Source organism: Muntiacus reevesi, chromosome 3, assembly GCF_963930625.1.
Source record: "Muntiacus reevesi chromosome 3, mMunRee1.1, whole genome shotgun sequence".
Lineage (NCBI taxonomy): Eukaryota > Metazoa > Chordata > Mammalia > Artiodactyla > Cervidae > Muntiacus > Muntiacus reevesi.
Window position 1 is genome coordinate 175,921,635 of NC_089251.1, and position 17,645 is coordinate 175,939,279.

The following is a 17,645-nucleotide window of genomic DNA, read 5'->3' on the forward strand; positions in this document are numbered from 1 at the left end:
TACACATCTATTTGTGTACTAGAGGTGTGTTATTGCAAATTATCCTTGATAGGCAGTGAAAATAATGTCAATACAGTCATCCTTTTCTTGGCTTAAATGTTCCTTAGCAGATGTTTTGTTATAATTTTACATTCCATACCCTATGGATTTTATGTGTGTTATCACATTGAGATTTTTTTCTAGTTTGACCAGGATTATATATGTTCTGCCATTATAACAAGAGCTAATTAGAAACGTTTACTATTTATAATATTTCTTCAAAGTGAATTTTTACTCGAGTTAGTTTTGCTTCAAGTTTCCTAGATCATTTTGTAGCTAAAATTCTGTGTGCTTAAAAAAAGAAAACAGGCTGTGCTCTGGAAAGAATAAATCATAAAAAAGCTAGTAAAGGTCTATGAAGAAATTAATTTTAATAAAGTTTAAATTTATGACACTCAGATGCTATTTTGATTTTTAAAAGTAAAAACTAATAAAGTTATGAAATATATAGGACAAAAACAAAAGGAAAAATGTTAGTTTTTTCTTAAGATAGAGTAGAAAGGAATTCTATCAATTGATATTACCTCACACAATATGCATTTCCTATTTATTCCTCCAAGGTCTCTAAGATCTAATTTGCTTTGTGTGTAAAGGCAAGAAAAAAATGTTTTTCTGTTTTATAAAAGATAATTCTATAAGGACACTCTATGATTGAGAATCAATTAAAAGTATTTTTTTTTCCTGTGCAGTCAACAGAAATAGACTGAAGCATAGCTTTTCCCTTTCATCACCAGTGAAAATAGACTAATATGTAATTCAAAATCTGGTGCTTGATATAAGAAGTAATAAAAATCTAGTAATGCCCTTAAATGATTTGATACTGTTATGTGAAAAAAAATCAGTAAAATAGAATGTCTGGATAAAATAAATATTATTTAAGAAATAACACAAAAATGTAATAATCATTTTAGAGAGATTTATAATAACTTAAACTATAAGAGAATAAAGAACAGGAAAAAATGAGGATTCTGAGTTCTCATTCTGGGCATGCTACTTGCTCTAAACAACTACTGGCACCCTGTCCTTCAGTTTTATTTCATGTAAATGAATGATCAAGGTGTTCAATTTCTTGATGCTATATTAAAATCAGCCCACTTCTCCTCCAAATGTTTAGCTGGGGTCAACAAAACCATCTCTCTGCAAGTCCAACCAAGCCTTTTCCTGACTAGAGCAACTAGTGCAATTCTGACGGAGGGTCTAAAATCAGTCCGAATTGAAGTACCAGCGTTAGTGCTGAGAAAACGTGTGCACACAAGAGTGCTGATTTTATTTTCTTCAGCATATTTTATTCTCCCAATTTTTATAATTGAGCCTCTCCAGTGGTTTGCAATTGGGTACCCTATTTCCTGGGCTTCCCAGGTGGCGCTAGTAGTAAAAACCCACTTGCCAACGCAGGAGACATGAGATGTGGGTTCAATCCCTGAATCTGGAAGATCTCCTGGAGGAGGGCATTACAATATTGGAGGGCCCACTCCAATATTCTTGCATGGAGAATCCCTTGTAGGATTGTACAGAATCCTAGTGGGCTACAAAGGGTCACAAAGAGTCAGACATAACTGAAGCAATTTAGCATGCACACACACACTGTTTTCTATCTGAAGATAGACTGCTAAGAGTCTATGTGTCTGGGCTCTGACCACTGTCTATTTCTTATAACCCCACTTCCAAGTCATCATCATATTCAACCCCTACTTTTACTCCCCTATCTCCAGCCCAGATTAGAACCTTCCTTGGGTGGGCTAATGCCTTTGAGTTAAAATAAGAGACCTACCCCTTTCTCAACTTCACCTTAAGCTGTGCCAGTGGACGATGCAAAAGATGAAGCAGTGTGAAAGCTGTTTAGACCAGACATTCCCAAACACAAAGACATCAACACAATGTCTGCATAATATTTGGTATCCTAATCTAATGAAAATGGCCTTTAAATGAGCAACTTAATTTTTAAAAATACACGAAACGTAGATGATCAAGGTTAACATAAACAGTGATGAAAGGTTGATAGCATTTACCCTTGATACGATATGATGAGAAGAGTATTTTACCTATGTGGACCTGTAGCTCCAGTCAAATTATGCGAAAAAAAGATTAGACAAGTCTTAGTTAAAGAGCATTCTACAAAATACTCCCCAAAATTGTCAAGGTCATTATAAATTAGGAAAGTCTGAGAAACTGTCACAGCCAAGAGAAGCCTAAGGAGACATGACAGCTAAATGTAATGTGGAATCCAAGAACAGAAAATAGATATTAGGTAAAAACTAAGAAAACCTGAATAAAGTACAGATTTTAGTTAGTAAGAGATATAAATATAACAAAATATATTAACATAAGATATTAATAAAGGAAATTGGGTTTATGGGAATTAGCTGTACTATCTCAGCAACTTTTCTGTAAATTTTTTCTACAATAGTAAAACTGTTCTAAAAAAGCAAAGTTTAACAAAGTAACACATAAAAAGTTTATCAAAATAATATACAAAAAGAGTTATGTTGGCTAATTATAAAAATCAATTATAATCTGTAGACCTATAAGGCACAGAACTTCTATGACTATGAGAAGTCATATTCATAGACTATGACTATGTCATTTCATTTTTCGGGCAACTAACTCTGTTTTAAATGTATTTTTCAAGGTAAGGACTACAAATGACCAAGCTGAAACTGCAAAAATACAATTAATGATCATATCAGTGGAAAAAATTCAATGAAGGCAAATATGCCATGTAAAAAATAACTGAGAAAGTGAAATTCATAATATCAAAATGTCACTCATAAATTATCCTAGCTTAAAACAGTTGCAAATATGTCAATATCAGATCTTAATGTAATATAAAAATTCCAAAACAGAAATCTAGGAACATAAAACATGTGAGAATATATATTTTCATGTTTATATATATATGTGTATGTGTATCTTACAATTTCATAGAAAATAAAATAAAACCAGATCACAGTTTTGTGACTTAAAAATACATATTAATAGTATCCTAGAAGAAAAAGATGAAATTTAACTTGTGCAAACTATTTTCAGAATACACCAAACAGAAAGAATATGAAGAGAATCTAAAATTTTTAAGATTAAAAAAATGACTCAGCCTATTCCATCCTCTTTTATTCTAGCCTGCTGTGAGTTGTCAGAGAAAGTCACAATGGGAATACATGTCGGTTCTTGTTACTCCACTGGTCTGGGCTTAGGAAATCATACGTTGGAACAATGGTCTAAAGGTCAGAAAAAGAGGGATCACTCACTTTGTTGCTTCCTCTCCTGGTGCTGCATTAGGAAATAACAACAGACTTGAAGTCAAATATTTAATTCTTCAAGAAAAAAAGAATGCTCAGACTGTGTCTATTTAGTAATATGACTAAATTTTATAGTTAACATGTATTGGTTTAATGATAATGCAAGGAGATTCTGATAAGTGTTTAAAATCTATTACCTCCATTCAAAGTTGCAATAACTCTATGCAATAGGTCTATGTACAAACCTTCTCAAGGTCTCTTAGCAGTAAAGAGGGAGGCTGGGATTAGAATCCAAGTGTTTCTGACTCTTGTCACTACTGGTAAAAAGCTATCTTTTTAGAGTAATTATTTGACATAATTTACTGCTCAATTTAGAGAAATAAGCTTATTAAAAGATTTAATTATCTTTTCAAAGAATTTATTGAATGAATTATTTTAGTATATATCACATACAATTTTCTTGTTGCTTAAAAAACACAAAAGAATTATAATATTTAATTAATCTTGAAGAGAAATATATATAAATTTTTCCCTTTCAAGTATTATTGAGCTGTTGATTCTAGAGGAGATAGATCAAACTGATCTAAATCAAAATTTTAGTAAATCAGGGCCTCTGAGTTTTTTGTATTAATTTTCTCACCCTAATTTGGCCAGAGAAGATCATGGGAGACCATAAAATTGTAACTATGTTCTGTAATGCTCAAAAGGGAGGTAAGCGTATCGATTCATCAATTCTAAAAAAGCAGTTACAACATATCATAACTAAAAATCATGTAGACCAATAAATCTTTCTAATAGAGCAATCTCTTCCAGTTCCTGACAGGTGGTTCTGCAACTTCTGCTTGACTATTTCAACTTAAAACATCCTCACTGACTTTAGAAAAATGTATTTTACTGTTGGATAGATAACCACAATTGTCAATATTTTTTTTTTGAAGATGACAATTTTATTGGTAATTCAAATACTTCAAGAGCGTGACATCTAGGGAAAGCAACTATATTAATATTTAATTTACACACTTTAGATTTTCAAACAGAACAGAATTGACTTCTAGGCTCAGATAATAACAAATAGGTTGTTCCCCTGTTGGATGTTTACTGTGTGTCAGGCACTAAACTGGACATATTGGCTTAATATCAGGTATGTAATGAATACTGTCTGAGTTCCAGGCATTGTTACAGGGGTACTAGGGATTCAACAATGAGTGAAAAAAAGACCCTATCCTTAACATGCTTATAGTTTATCATTTAATCAACAAAATATCTTATGAGATAAGTACTATATTTAGTAGCAGTATTTGTCTCCCTTCTACAAGTGAAGAAGGAGGGTTAGATGCTTTCCTATAGCCATAATGCGATTATAACATGCGTACATAACATGTATATACATAACTTGCATATAGCAAGTGTACATAAACTAAGTGTTACATTATGTTCTTTGAAATATAACAGCATATTTTCAAAGTTCAATATAAGCCATATCACATTTAGAAAATACATTAGGTCTTTCTCATCTCCCTAAGAGGGTATTCCATTCACATGTTATTTTCCTTATCATGAGAATTGTGCATAAAGACTTGAAAGTCTGTGATTTTTTTTAAAAAATGTTTTTCCAAATGAACTAAAAAGAGGATGTTTTCTTTCCTTCGCCCCCTCAATTTTCCTTTATTTCAACTGACTAGCCCAATCCTTTCAAGAATGAGACCTCACTTAGCTCGATGCAGAAAAGAATATTTTGGATTTATGAAATGGATTCTGCATTTGTATTTATGTGTATTGCACTGTTTCACTTTTACTCTTTACCATTTTGAAAACAAAAATCCTACAAAATCAAACCAATTTCTATAAAATAAAATGCTCCTGTTTTTAATATACTGTTTCTCCTATGGATAATATAATAAATCCAATCAAGAAACATCATCCACACCAAGTGTGTGTGTGTTAAGTCACTTCAATCATATCTGATTCTTTGTGAGCCTATGGACTATGGCTCACCAGGCTCCTCTGTACATGGTATTTCCCAGGCAAGAATACTGGATTGAGTTCCCATTCCCTCCTCCAGGGAATCTTCCCCACCCAGGGATCAAACCTGCATTTCTTTACTCTCCTGCATTGACAGGTGAGTTCTTTACCTCTAGGACCATGAGGAAGCCTATAAACATATGTTCAGACAAATGGTGGAAACAACAAACTGTGGAAAATGCTTAAAGAGATGGGAATACCAGACCACCTGACCTGCCTCCTGAGAAATCTGTATGTAGGTCAGGAAGAAACAGTTAGAACTGGACATGGAACAATGGACTGGTTCCAAATAGGAAAAGGAGTACATCAAGGCTGTATATTGTCACCCTGCTTATTTAACTTCTATGCAGAGTACATCATGAGAAACGCTGGACTGGATGAAGCACAAGCTGGAGTCAAGATTACCAGGAGAAATATCAATAACCTCAGATATGCAGATGACACCACCCTTATGGCAGAAAGTGAAGAAAAACTAAAGAGCCTCTTGATGAAAGTGAAAGAGGAGAGTGAAAAGTTGGCTTAAAGCTCAACATTCAGAAAACTAAGATCTTGGCATCTGGTCTCATCACTTTATGGCAAATAGATGGGGAAACAGTGGAAACAGTGACGGACTTTATTTTGGGGGACTCCAAAATCACTGCAGATGGCGACTGCAGTCATGAAATTAAAAGACTCTTGTTCCTTGGAAGAAAAGTTATGACCAACCTAGAAAGCATATTAAAAAGCAGAGACATTACTTTGCCAACAAAGGTTCGTCTAGTCAAAGCTATGGTCTTTCCAGTAGTCATGTATGGATGTAAGAGCTGAACTATAAAGAAAGCTGAGTGCCGAAGATTTGATGCTTTTGAACTGGGGTGATGGAAATCAGTCCTGAATATGCTTTGGAAGGACTGATACTGAAGCTGAAATTCCAATAATTTGGCCACCTGATGCGAAGAACTGACTCATTTGAAAAGACCCTGATGCTGGGAAAGATTGAAGGCAGGAGGAGAAGGGGACGACAGAGGATGAAATGGTTGGATGGCATCACCAACTCAAGGGACATGAGTTTGAGTAAACTCCGGGAGCTGGTGATGGACAGGGATGTCTGGCGTGCTACAGTCCATGGGGTCGCAAAGAGTCGGACGCGACTGAGCAACTGAACTGAACTGAGACAAGTGGTGACAGGTCTTCCTAAAGCTTTCCAATGGGATGACAGAGGGAAAGTAGAGGTAGTAATAATTGTCTGCAAAAAATCTCAGAAAACACAAGTGGTAATGCTAACAGAGGGTTCATGCTTGTGCTTGTGCTCTGTCAGGTCCAATTCTTTGCGACTACAGCCTGCCAGGCTCCTCTGTCCATTTCTGGGCAAGAAAACTCGAGTGGGTTGCCATTTTCTCCTGGAGATCTTCCCAACCCAGGGATCAAACATGCATCTCTTGTATCTCCTACATTTGCCAGTGGATTCTTTACCAACTATACCACCTGGGAAGCCCTGCTAGCAGAGAGTACTTATGTCCTTTAATGCTGTCATTGCAAAAAAATTTCACTGTGATTCTTGCTTTAACCATATTAGTATAATGGCTTTAAAATCAAGATCATAAAATGACTAAAAGCTAAACTCTTACCAAAAAAGAGTTAATTATAAATCCAAATACTGTGATTCTGTTCATACTATTGTACTACTCTCTAATATAGTCCTGCATTCTGGTATTCACTTTTTTATGCACTCTCCTTCCCTTGAGTCACTGGACCTAGTGATATGCTTCTAATAAATAGAATTTGGCAAAAGTAATGGCATAGCGCTTCCACAATTAGTTTACAAATAGACCATGACTTCCATCACTTCCTCTCTCTCTCTCTTTCTCCCACTTTCACTCTCATGCCCACCCGTTCTCTTTGTCTCTTGCTGGCTTGCTCTAGAGAAGTCAGATGTTATGTAAGCATCCCCATGGAGAGGCCCATGTGCAAAAAACTGATTATCTCAATCAAATAGCTAGCAAGAACTTGAGATCTGGCAATAGCAAAGTGCGTGAATTTGGAAGCAGATTCTCCCCAGGTTGGGCCTTGGGGTAGCAAGATCTTGGAGAGATGAAAACTATTTGCACTTCATAAGTCAAGATCTATGCAAATATCTTTCCTTCTACACAGAAAACTCAAGACACAAAGTCTCTAGGAGAGAAGTACAAACATCTCTAACTTAACAGCCTGAAACATCGTTAAGGAGCTCAGGGTATCCTTTTGAAATTTTAAGCTTCATTGAGTGATTTTATATCAATCAGTATAAAATTTTCTATTTCTAATAGTAGTGACCAAAGTCAATAAATCAATTTCATAATTTTCAATATTCTACTTCTGCTTTGACAAAACGTGAAAGCAAGTTCCCCTTCTATACCTTGTTTCTGAAACAATTTTTGCAATTTCAGTTCCCTTGAGTATTTAGGTAAGCTTACAATCTCCATGGACATTGACTAGAGTGAATTTTAATAACTATGCAATATGCTATATTTGGTAAGTAAAGAAGGAAAAATATACCAGCTTGTTTCCTCATTGGCAAGGAATGCCAAACTCAAAAGTCTTTTAGGTCAAACTCCCTAGTTATTATAAAGTACTTTCACAAATCACTGAAACTACATCTTCATTTTGAAAAATTGCCATGGTAATTTCTAGGGAATATACATGTGCAGGAAGAAAATTACTACTATGAAAAAATAGTATAAAAATGGTGGGAGGGGGTTCAGGATGGGGAACACATGTACACCCATGGCTGATTCATGTTAAAGTATGGCAAAAACCACTATAATATTGTAAAGCAATTAACCTCCAATTAAAATAAATTAATTAACTTTTTTAAAAATCACTAAAAGGAATGTTTATAACAGGTTCATTTCTAAATGATGTCAGATAAAAAATAAGAAGCCAAATCCTTCCAAATATGTGAACATCCTTGACATAGACTATAATAAGTGCTCTGGGTAAGTACCTCAGGGAAAAAAAATGCAAATTTCCTTCATGTAAGTATCAACCCTTATAGCTAAATTCCTAGAATACTTGAACAGTGAGAAGTTATTTATTTTTACTCTCTGAAATAAGTAAAGCTCAATTATTTTGCTATCTATCAAAATTAAATAAAAGTGGGACAGGGTTCTTTTGTTGTTGCTGCTGCTGCTGCTAAGTCGCTTCAGTCGTATCCGACTCTCTGCGACCCCAAAGACGGCAGCCCACCAGGCTCCCCTGTCCCTGGGATTCTCCAGGCAAGAACACAGGGGTGGGTTGCCATTTCCTTCTCCAATGTGTGAAAGTGAAAAGTGAAAGTGAAGTCGCTCCGTCGTGTCCGACTCTTGGCGACCCCATGGACTGCAGCCCACCAGGCTCCTCTGTCCATGGGGTTTTCCAGGCAAGAGTATTGGAGTGGGGGTGCCACTATCTTCTCCATTTTGTTGTTGAAAACCACACATTTTAGGTAATATACTGTGGCAACTCTGGATGCTACAATGGTTAAGTGTTTCCCAGTAGGAAGAATTATCACACCAAAACAGTCTTATTTTCAACCTGATCACCTCTCCTCAGAGCAAACCAAAGATTAGCCTCAAAAATTACTCATGTCCTGGAAGCAACCTAGATGCCCATCAGCAGATGAATGGATAAGGAAGCTGTGGTACATATACACCATGGAATATTACTCAGCCGTTAAAAAGAATTCATTTGAATCAGTTCTAATGAGATGGATGAAACTGGAGCCCATTATACAGAGTGAAGTAAGCCAGAAAGATAAAGAACATTACAGCATACTAACACATATATATGGAATTTAGAAAGATGGTAACGATAACCCTATATGCAAAACAGAAAAAGAGACACAGAAGTACAGAACAGACTTTTGAACTCTGTGGGAGAAGGTGAGGGTGGGATGTTTTGAAAGAACAGCACGTATATTATCTATGGTGAAACAGATCACCAGCCCAGGTGGGATGCATGAGTCAAGTGCTCGGGCCTGGTGGGCTGGGAAGACCCAGAGGAATCGGGTGGAGAGGGAGGTAGGATGGGGGACCGGGATGGGGAATACGTGTAACTCTATGGCTGATTCATATCAATGTATGACAAAACCCACTGAAAAATTAAAAAAATAAAAAATTAAAAAAAAAATTACTTATGTCCAAATTTAATTGAATCAGAATATGGAGAAGGTAACCTCCCAGACATTGTTTAAAACAATAGAGCAATTGGTCAATAATCAGTGAAACCTAAATTTGAGTATAATAACAAAAGAAATATACAGTTTAACAGAGAGACCAGGAAAAGAGACAGTCAATGACACCTTGATTAAACCACTGTCACCCCAAAGTGAGTATGTGCACACCCAAGGCTACATGCACCCTCTGAGAAACAAAATCAAACGTTTCACACCGAGGGAAATAGGCTGCACTAAAATAGTCCAGTCAAGGCACAAAACAAATAAAAACACAAACAACAAAAACAATCTCCAGGGAGGGGACAGGAGAATCAGAAGACAGAGTTGCTACAATATATTACCTAAAACGTGTGGTTATCAACAATAGCAAAAAAAAAAAAAAAAAAAAAAAAAAAAAGAAAGAAAAGAAACAAAAGAAAAAAACTTGTGATATATTAAAAAAAAAAAAGAAAAAATACAGGAATGTGTGACTCATACATACTTTTAAAAAAGCAGGCAACTAAAACTGTCTGGGAAATAGACCAGATGTCAGCTATAGCAAAGCCTTCAAAGTATTTTTTATAAATATATTCAAAGAACTAAGAAAATCATGCTTAAAGAAATAAATGCCTAACCAAATATCATTAAAAATATAGACATTATAGAAAAATCAAGAAGAAATTCTAGAGGTAAAAAGTATAATAAATGAAGAACTCAGTGGTAGGTTTGAACATCAAGAAGAAAGAATAGTTGAACCTGAAGATATATCAATAATTATACAATTCAAAGAGATAGGAAACAGAATTTTTAAAAATGAACACAGCCTCAGAGAAATATAAAACCCTTTGTATGCTATGTATATTATAGCATAGATATAATAGGAGTACCAAAAGAAGTGGAGAAAGGAAATGGAACAGAAAAAAATATTCAAAGAAAAATTGTCTGGAAACTCCCCAGATTTATTGAAAATCTTTTATCAATACATGCAAAAATGAACTTCAAGTAGGATAAATACAAAAAGTTCCACGCTCAGGTTCATCATAGTAAAAGCCGTGAAAATCAAGAAAAAGAAAATCTTGAAAGCGGCAAGAGAAAAATAACTCATTACATGCAGTTGAATTTCATCTAATTAAGAAATGATCTCATGAGAAACAAAGGTGGCCAGAAGGCACTTGAATGACCTGTTCAAAGTGCTGAAACAGTCAAAATGCTGAGAGAGATGGGAAGAAGCTTCAAAAGGGAGGGATATATGTACAACTATGGCTGATTCAGGTTGAGGTTTGACAGAAAACAACAAAATTCTATAAAGAAACTATCCTTCAATAAATAAGGTTTTTTTAAAAAAGTGCTGAAATAAAAAGCTATTAACCAAGACTCTGGCAAATTTGTTTCTCAAAAATGAAGGTGAAATAAAGATATTCTCAGATAAAGAAATACTGAATGACTTTGTTTCTAGCAGGTCCACCTTACAAAAGAATAAAATAAAATTCTAAAGAAAATTATTCAGGCTGAAAGCAAGTTACCCCAGATGAAAATTCACACACACAGACACACACAAACACACACAGCACAAGTAAATACATTTAAATAATTATAAAAAGAAAACACTATAATCACATCCTTTCTTTTATATATCCTTAAATGATATTAAAAATGATTGTATAAAACAATATGCATATAATTATATGCGGGGACCTATACATACAGAAATTTAGTATATTGATAACAGCATAAAAGTTGTGGGTGGTAGCAAATTTACATCAGGGCAAGGATATTATACCAGATGGAAAATTTTATCCACAGGGAAAAAAGATGTAGAGAAACTGAAACAGCACATAGGATGATAAATATAATGAATTTATAAATATATACTTACTCTGCTTTCTTTTATCAGATTCCTTATTAAATATAAATTGTATAAATTAATAATTACAACAATGTCTTACTGGGTTTTTTTACAACTATATATGTAGTGTGTATAACAGTAATAGGACAAAAAGAATAAAGAGGGAATAGAGCTATATTCATTATAGTCAAACCTGAAAATAACCCAAATGCCCACCAACAGGAGAATGGATAGCAAGTTGAAGCATATTCATGCCATAGAATACTACAGTTGACCCCTGAACAATGCATAGGTCAATCCACTTATAACATATACCTGTAGCAGTATTCCATATCTGTGTTTCCTCCCCAACTTCAGATTCAGTCAACCATCAACCATGCAGGACTTGTAATTATTTAATATTTGGGAAAATAACCATGTAAAAGTAAACCTGTGCAGTTCAAACCGATGTTGTTCAAGGATCAATTGTACTCAACAGTAGTAGTCCATTGGTCTGCTATGGGCACCCCCAGACTTGGAGATGACTGAGGTTAAATCTCCCACATGTTTACATGCTTCCTTTCCTACATATTGATTAGTCTGAGAAATTGGGACATGGCAATGTTTTCAGGGGCAGTTCAATAGGCCAGTATGGGCATCAGGAGGAGACAGAAACACAGGAAATAAGCAGAGTTGCAAAGAGCATTTATTACTATTACTTCTACTACTGCTATTACTACTACCAACACTACTATTATACACTACTTTCAGATGTATCTCTACTTTTAAAAGAAACTTTTGAAAGAAAATAAATTTCGAGGTAAAGCAAAATACAATCTAAAAATAAATAAATAAATAAATAAATAACCACCTGGAGCCGAAATGGTGGATTGATAGGCAGTGGAATTAAATTTTTCACTTCATCTTCCTTTTCAAATATATCTTGTAAGCAATTCATTCATAGTGAACATCACCTGAGTGCAAAACCCTGATGCAGGCATCACATAGTTGTGGTCCTGAAATGTAACTCATCTTGAGTCTTTTTGAAAAAAGGAAGACCCAAAGGCCTTCACCAAGAAATTCTACTAATGGTGTGGGGTGAGATCCAAGAATCCATATTTTTAAGAGGCCCCAATGAGTCTGCTGTGCGGCCAGATTGAGAATTCACTGTCATGGAAACTACAAAAATGTATTAAGATAAATTCCCTGTAGTCTTCAATCAGCCTCAAACACACACTTGGGTAAACCATAACGACATCCTTTTTCATTCATTCAAATTTGAGCCAGTGCCTTGTGATACAAAAGGCACTTGAAATCCTTTCCTTCATTATTTTTAATATCTTCTAGGCAAATAGAGACCATGAGAGTAGAGCCTTTCAGTTTTCAGGTGTGTGTTATCTGAAACACAGAAATAAGCATTGATATAGAGGAAGAGTTAATAATTACTAACTGTCCCCCAGTTTTGTGGAAATCCTGAGCATTTCCATGGCTGAGGTCTATGCTCAAAATAACTGTCAGAATCCTACAAATGATGCTTATTCTCCAGAGTGCTCTAAATCTCTTCTCCTTCCTTAGCACACATTTCTCATGGTCTAACAGTGTAATCCTCCACAAAGCCCCCATTAATCTTCCTTTGGAGAAGGAGTGTTTCAAAGAAAGGATAGTCTGTCAGCAGGTTAGTGATCATTTTCTGCCCTTGGGATCCTAAAGAAGGCCAGGTTATGAATCTTTAAGTCATGACCATTATACGTCAGAAGATGCTCATCTGTTTTGGCCACTTTCTGATTATAATCCATTTTGAGGGATGTCACACTTCACTGGAAGTCCACATTTACTTAAAATATATAACCTTTGCAATTTTGCCTGAAGGCTGCACATTTTAGATATTTCCCCATTTTTTTTTTCATAATGGGAAGATGGGATCTAAAGTAACTCATTTTTCATTAAAAACATAAGTGTGTGGAACATAATACCATGGTATATCATCTTATGTTTCAAGGGTATAGAGGTCACTCTTCTAAATATCTGTTTAGGTTCTAGAAAAAAAGATAAAAAAAAATACACTGTAAAAAACAAATATTTCCTTTGTTTTAAAATGAAGCTGTAGGCTTCTTTTCAGATAAATAATTGCTCCATTCCAGTCATATTTTAAAAATGTGTCTAAGGTTGTTTCTTATGCTTTCAGCTCATACATTGAGGTATTAGTGTTTTCACAGATAAGATTTTAGATTGGGGATTTGGAGGATTTCTCTTGAGTGACAGATAACAGAAAGTGGATCTAGTGAATGAGATTACAAAGGTGGGAGAGATGACAGGCAAAACAGTATACACCAATAAGAAAGGGATGTGACAAAGAAGTGAAAGATGAAAGTGTGAACATGTTAGTTGTGCAGTGTGAGCAACTCTTTGTGACCCCATAGACTGTAGCCCACCGGGTTCCTCTGCCCATGGAATTCTCCAGGCAAGAATATTAGAATGGGTAGGCACTCCCTTCTTCAGGGGATCCTCCCAAGTCAGGGATTGAACCAGGCTCTCCCACACCATAGGCAGATTCTTTACCATCTGAGCCCCAGGAAAGACCCAAGAAAGGAAGAGCCACTTGAAATGTAAGGACCACATACTATAAATTGACTAATCAAGATATGATAGAGAGCAGGGATGAAATGGAAGGTTATTGACCTAATTATTTTTATTGGATGCTTGTTACTTATACTGTAGAAATAAGATGTCCAAATCCACTAACCAGAAGGGTCTAGGAAATATATAATTAAATATGTCATACCTAAGTATATCTAAACAGAGACTCCTAAAAAAGTAGAATGTAAGTCTACTAAAAGGGCTTGCCAAGAGGAGGAAGCCAGGGTAGATGCCAAGGAGAATGCCAACACCAGGAATAGAATGAAAGCCAGAAATCTCTTCTTCAATCTCAGTAAAGACTGTGTCTCTGACAGACATAATACTGACATTCAGTTTCGGTATAAAACAAAGAAGCATTTTGTGAATAGACAAATACAACAACCTGAGAGGTAAGCAAATATTAGACCCAACTTTATAGATGAATTATAGAAACAGAGGCTGACTGAAGAATATCAACCTTTACCACACTAGGTAAAACTTACTGATCCTGGAATATGAAAGAGAACTCAGGACTAAACACGAAGCTATCCTATCTCACTATGACACTCCAAGCTTTCTGGCATAGTTCCTAAACAATGAACATATCAAAACATTGTACTTGGCATGATAAGGAAAAAAATATATATATAAAATCTGGTTCCTACCATTATGTGTGTGTGTTAGTCACTCAGTCATTTCTGATTCCTATCATTGAAGAGGTTACAGTTTGATATTTGTATATCTATATGATGCTAGGGTATAGTACGTAATTTGAATTTTGCCTGATCAAGATGGTGGAGTAGAAGGACATGTGCTCAACTTTTGCCAGAACACAAAAATCACAGCTTAGATTATTCAGATATGACCTAATCAAATCCTTTATGATTATACAGTGGGGGTGATGAATAGATTCAAGGGGTTAGATCTGATAAAGAGAGTGCCTGAAGAACTATAGATGGAGATTCGTAACATTGTATAGGAGGTGGTGACCAAAACAATCCCCAAGAAAAAGAAATGCAAGAAGGCAAAATGGTTGCCTGAGGAAGCCTTACAAGTAGCTGAAAAAAGAAGAGAAGTGAAAGGCAAAGGAGAAAGGGAAAGATACACCCAAATGAATGCAGAGTTCCAAAGACTAGCAAGGAGAGATAATAAAGCCTTCTTAGTGAACAATGCAAAGAAATAGAGGAAAACAATAGAATGGGAAAGACTAGGGATCTCTTCAAGAAAATTAGAGATACCAAGGAATATTTCATGCAATGATGGGCACAATAAAGGACAGAAATGTCAAGGACCTAACGGAAGCAGAAGAGATGTGGCAAAAATACACAGAAAAACTATACAAAAAAAGGTCTTAATGACCCAGACAACCGTAATGCTGTGGTCACTTATCTAGAGCTGGATATCTTGGAGTGTGAAGTCAAGTGGGCCTTAGAAAGCATTACTATAAACAAAACTAGTGGAGGTGATGGAATTCAAGCTGATCTATTTCAAATCCTTAAAGATGATGCTGTGAAAGTGCTGCACTCAATATGCGAGTAAATTTGGAAAACTCTTTCAGCAGTGGTTACAGGACTGGAAAAGGTCAGTTTTCATTCCAATCCCAAAGAAGGGCAATGCCAAAGAATGTTCAGATTGCCATACAATTACATTTATTTCACATGCTAACAAGGTAATACTCAAAATCCTTCAAGCAAGGCTTAGCAGTAAGTAAACAGAACTTCTGGATGTACAAGCTGGATTTAGAAAAGGCAGATGAACCAGAGATTAAATTTTAAACATCAGTTAGATTATAGAAAAATCAAAGGAACCCAGGAAAACATCTATTTTTACTTCATTCACTATGCTAAAGCCTTTGATTGTGTGGATCACAAGCTGTGAAAAATTCTTAAAGAGATGGGAATACCAGACCACCTTAACTGTATCTTGGGAAACCTGTAGGCAGGACAAGAAGCAACAGTTAGAACTGAACATGGAAAAATGGTTTGGTTCAAAATTAGGAAAAAACTATGACAAGACTATATATTGTCACCCTGCTTATTTAACTTCTATGCAGATTACATCATGCGAAATGCTGGGCTGTATGACTCACAAGCTGGAATCAAGATTGCTAGGAGAAATAACAACCTCAAATACACAGATGATACCTCTTTAAAGCAATGAGGAACTAAAGTGCCTGTTGATGAAATTTTTAAAAAAGGGTGAAAAAGCTGGCTTAAAACTCAATATTCAAAAAATGAAGATCATGGCATCTGCTCTCATCATTTCAAGGCAAATAGATGGGGAAACAATGGTAACAGTGAGAGACTTTATTTTCTTGGGCTCCAAAATCACTGCAAATGTTGTCTTTAGCCATGAAGTTAAAAGACATTTGCTCCATGGAAGAAAAGCTGTCACCAACCTAGACAGTGTATTAAAAAGCAGAGACATCACTTTGCAAACAAAGGTCCATATGGTCAAAGATATGGTTTTTCCAGTAGTCATGTACAGGTGTGAAAGTTGGACCATAAAGAAGGCTGAGTGCCAAAGAATCGATGCTTTCAAAAGTCTGGTTTTGAAGACTCTTGAGAGTCCCTTAGACAGCAGAGATCAAAACAGTCAATAGTGAAGGAAATCAACTCTGAATATTCATTGGAATGTCTGGTGCTGAAGCTGAAGCTCCAGTTCTTTGGTCACCTGATGCAAAGAACTGACTGGAAAAGACCCTGATGCTGGAAAAGATTCAGGGTAGGAGGAGTAGGGAGTAACAGAGAATTAGATGATCGAATGGCATCACCAACTCAATGGACATGAGTCTGAGCAAATGCCAAGAGACAGTGAAGGACAGAGAAGCCTGGCTCACTGCAGTCCACTGGGCTGCTAAGAGTCAGACATGAATTAGCTATGGAACAGCAACAACAGCAAGAACTTATTAATTTAGTAACTGGGATAATTGTTTAACTTCTTTATCTTGCAAATCAACCTTTCAGGTTGTTAAGACTGAGATATCATATATTATTAGCTTAGTACATACCAAATCCTCAATAAGTGGCAGGTATATTTATGTATTTACACAAATAAACCATGCCTATTTTCACTTTCTTCAAATAAAAGAACAATATAGGAATTAGAACAAATCTTTGCTTAATTTTTTAGAATTTTAATAATTAGAGGATTTCAAAGAATTATTACCTACTTATTCCAAATCAGGTTTTACAAAGGTATAATTCCACAGATGGGTTTCCCTGTTGGTTCAGTGGTAAAGAATCCACCCACCAATGCAGGAGACGTGGGTTTGATCCCTGGGTTGAGAAGATCCCCCGGAGAAAGAAATGATAACCCACTCTAATATTCTTACCTGGCAAATCCCATTGACAGAGTAGCCTGGCAGACTATAGTCCATGGGGTCACAAAAGAGTCAAACACAATTTAGAGACTTTGTTTTAGTGTTTTAGTCACTAAGTCATGTCTGACTCTTTTTGCGCCATTTTTTAGTGACTAAACAATAACAAGTTCCATAGATAAAGAATGGTATGCAAATAGAGAATTATATTGTGAAGTCTCATGTTAAAGACAATGAGCTTGAAAATAAGTGCCCCCTTTTTGAAATATCATGTAAAACATTTAACACTAAGAGAGAAATAAAAAGGATTCAAATAATTAGAAATGTGAAACAATTTATCAGATATACCTCATTTTATTTTCCCAAATAAGGTGGCTCTAAACAATGAAATAAATCTCTAAAAGAGAACAAACTGAAAAAAACAAAAACTAAAAGCTA

General features: G+C 35.4%; 1 protein-coding gene across 2 annotated transcripts in view; it reads right to left on the reverse strand.

Annotated features, from left to right (window-relative positions):
- GRM1 (glutamate metabotropic receptor 1) overlaps positions 1-17,645 on the reverse strand; it is a 397,765-nt gene that overhangs the window by 241,734 nt on the left and 138,386 nt on the right. The gene's annotated exons all lie outside the window — the stretch shown is intronic.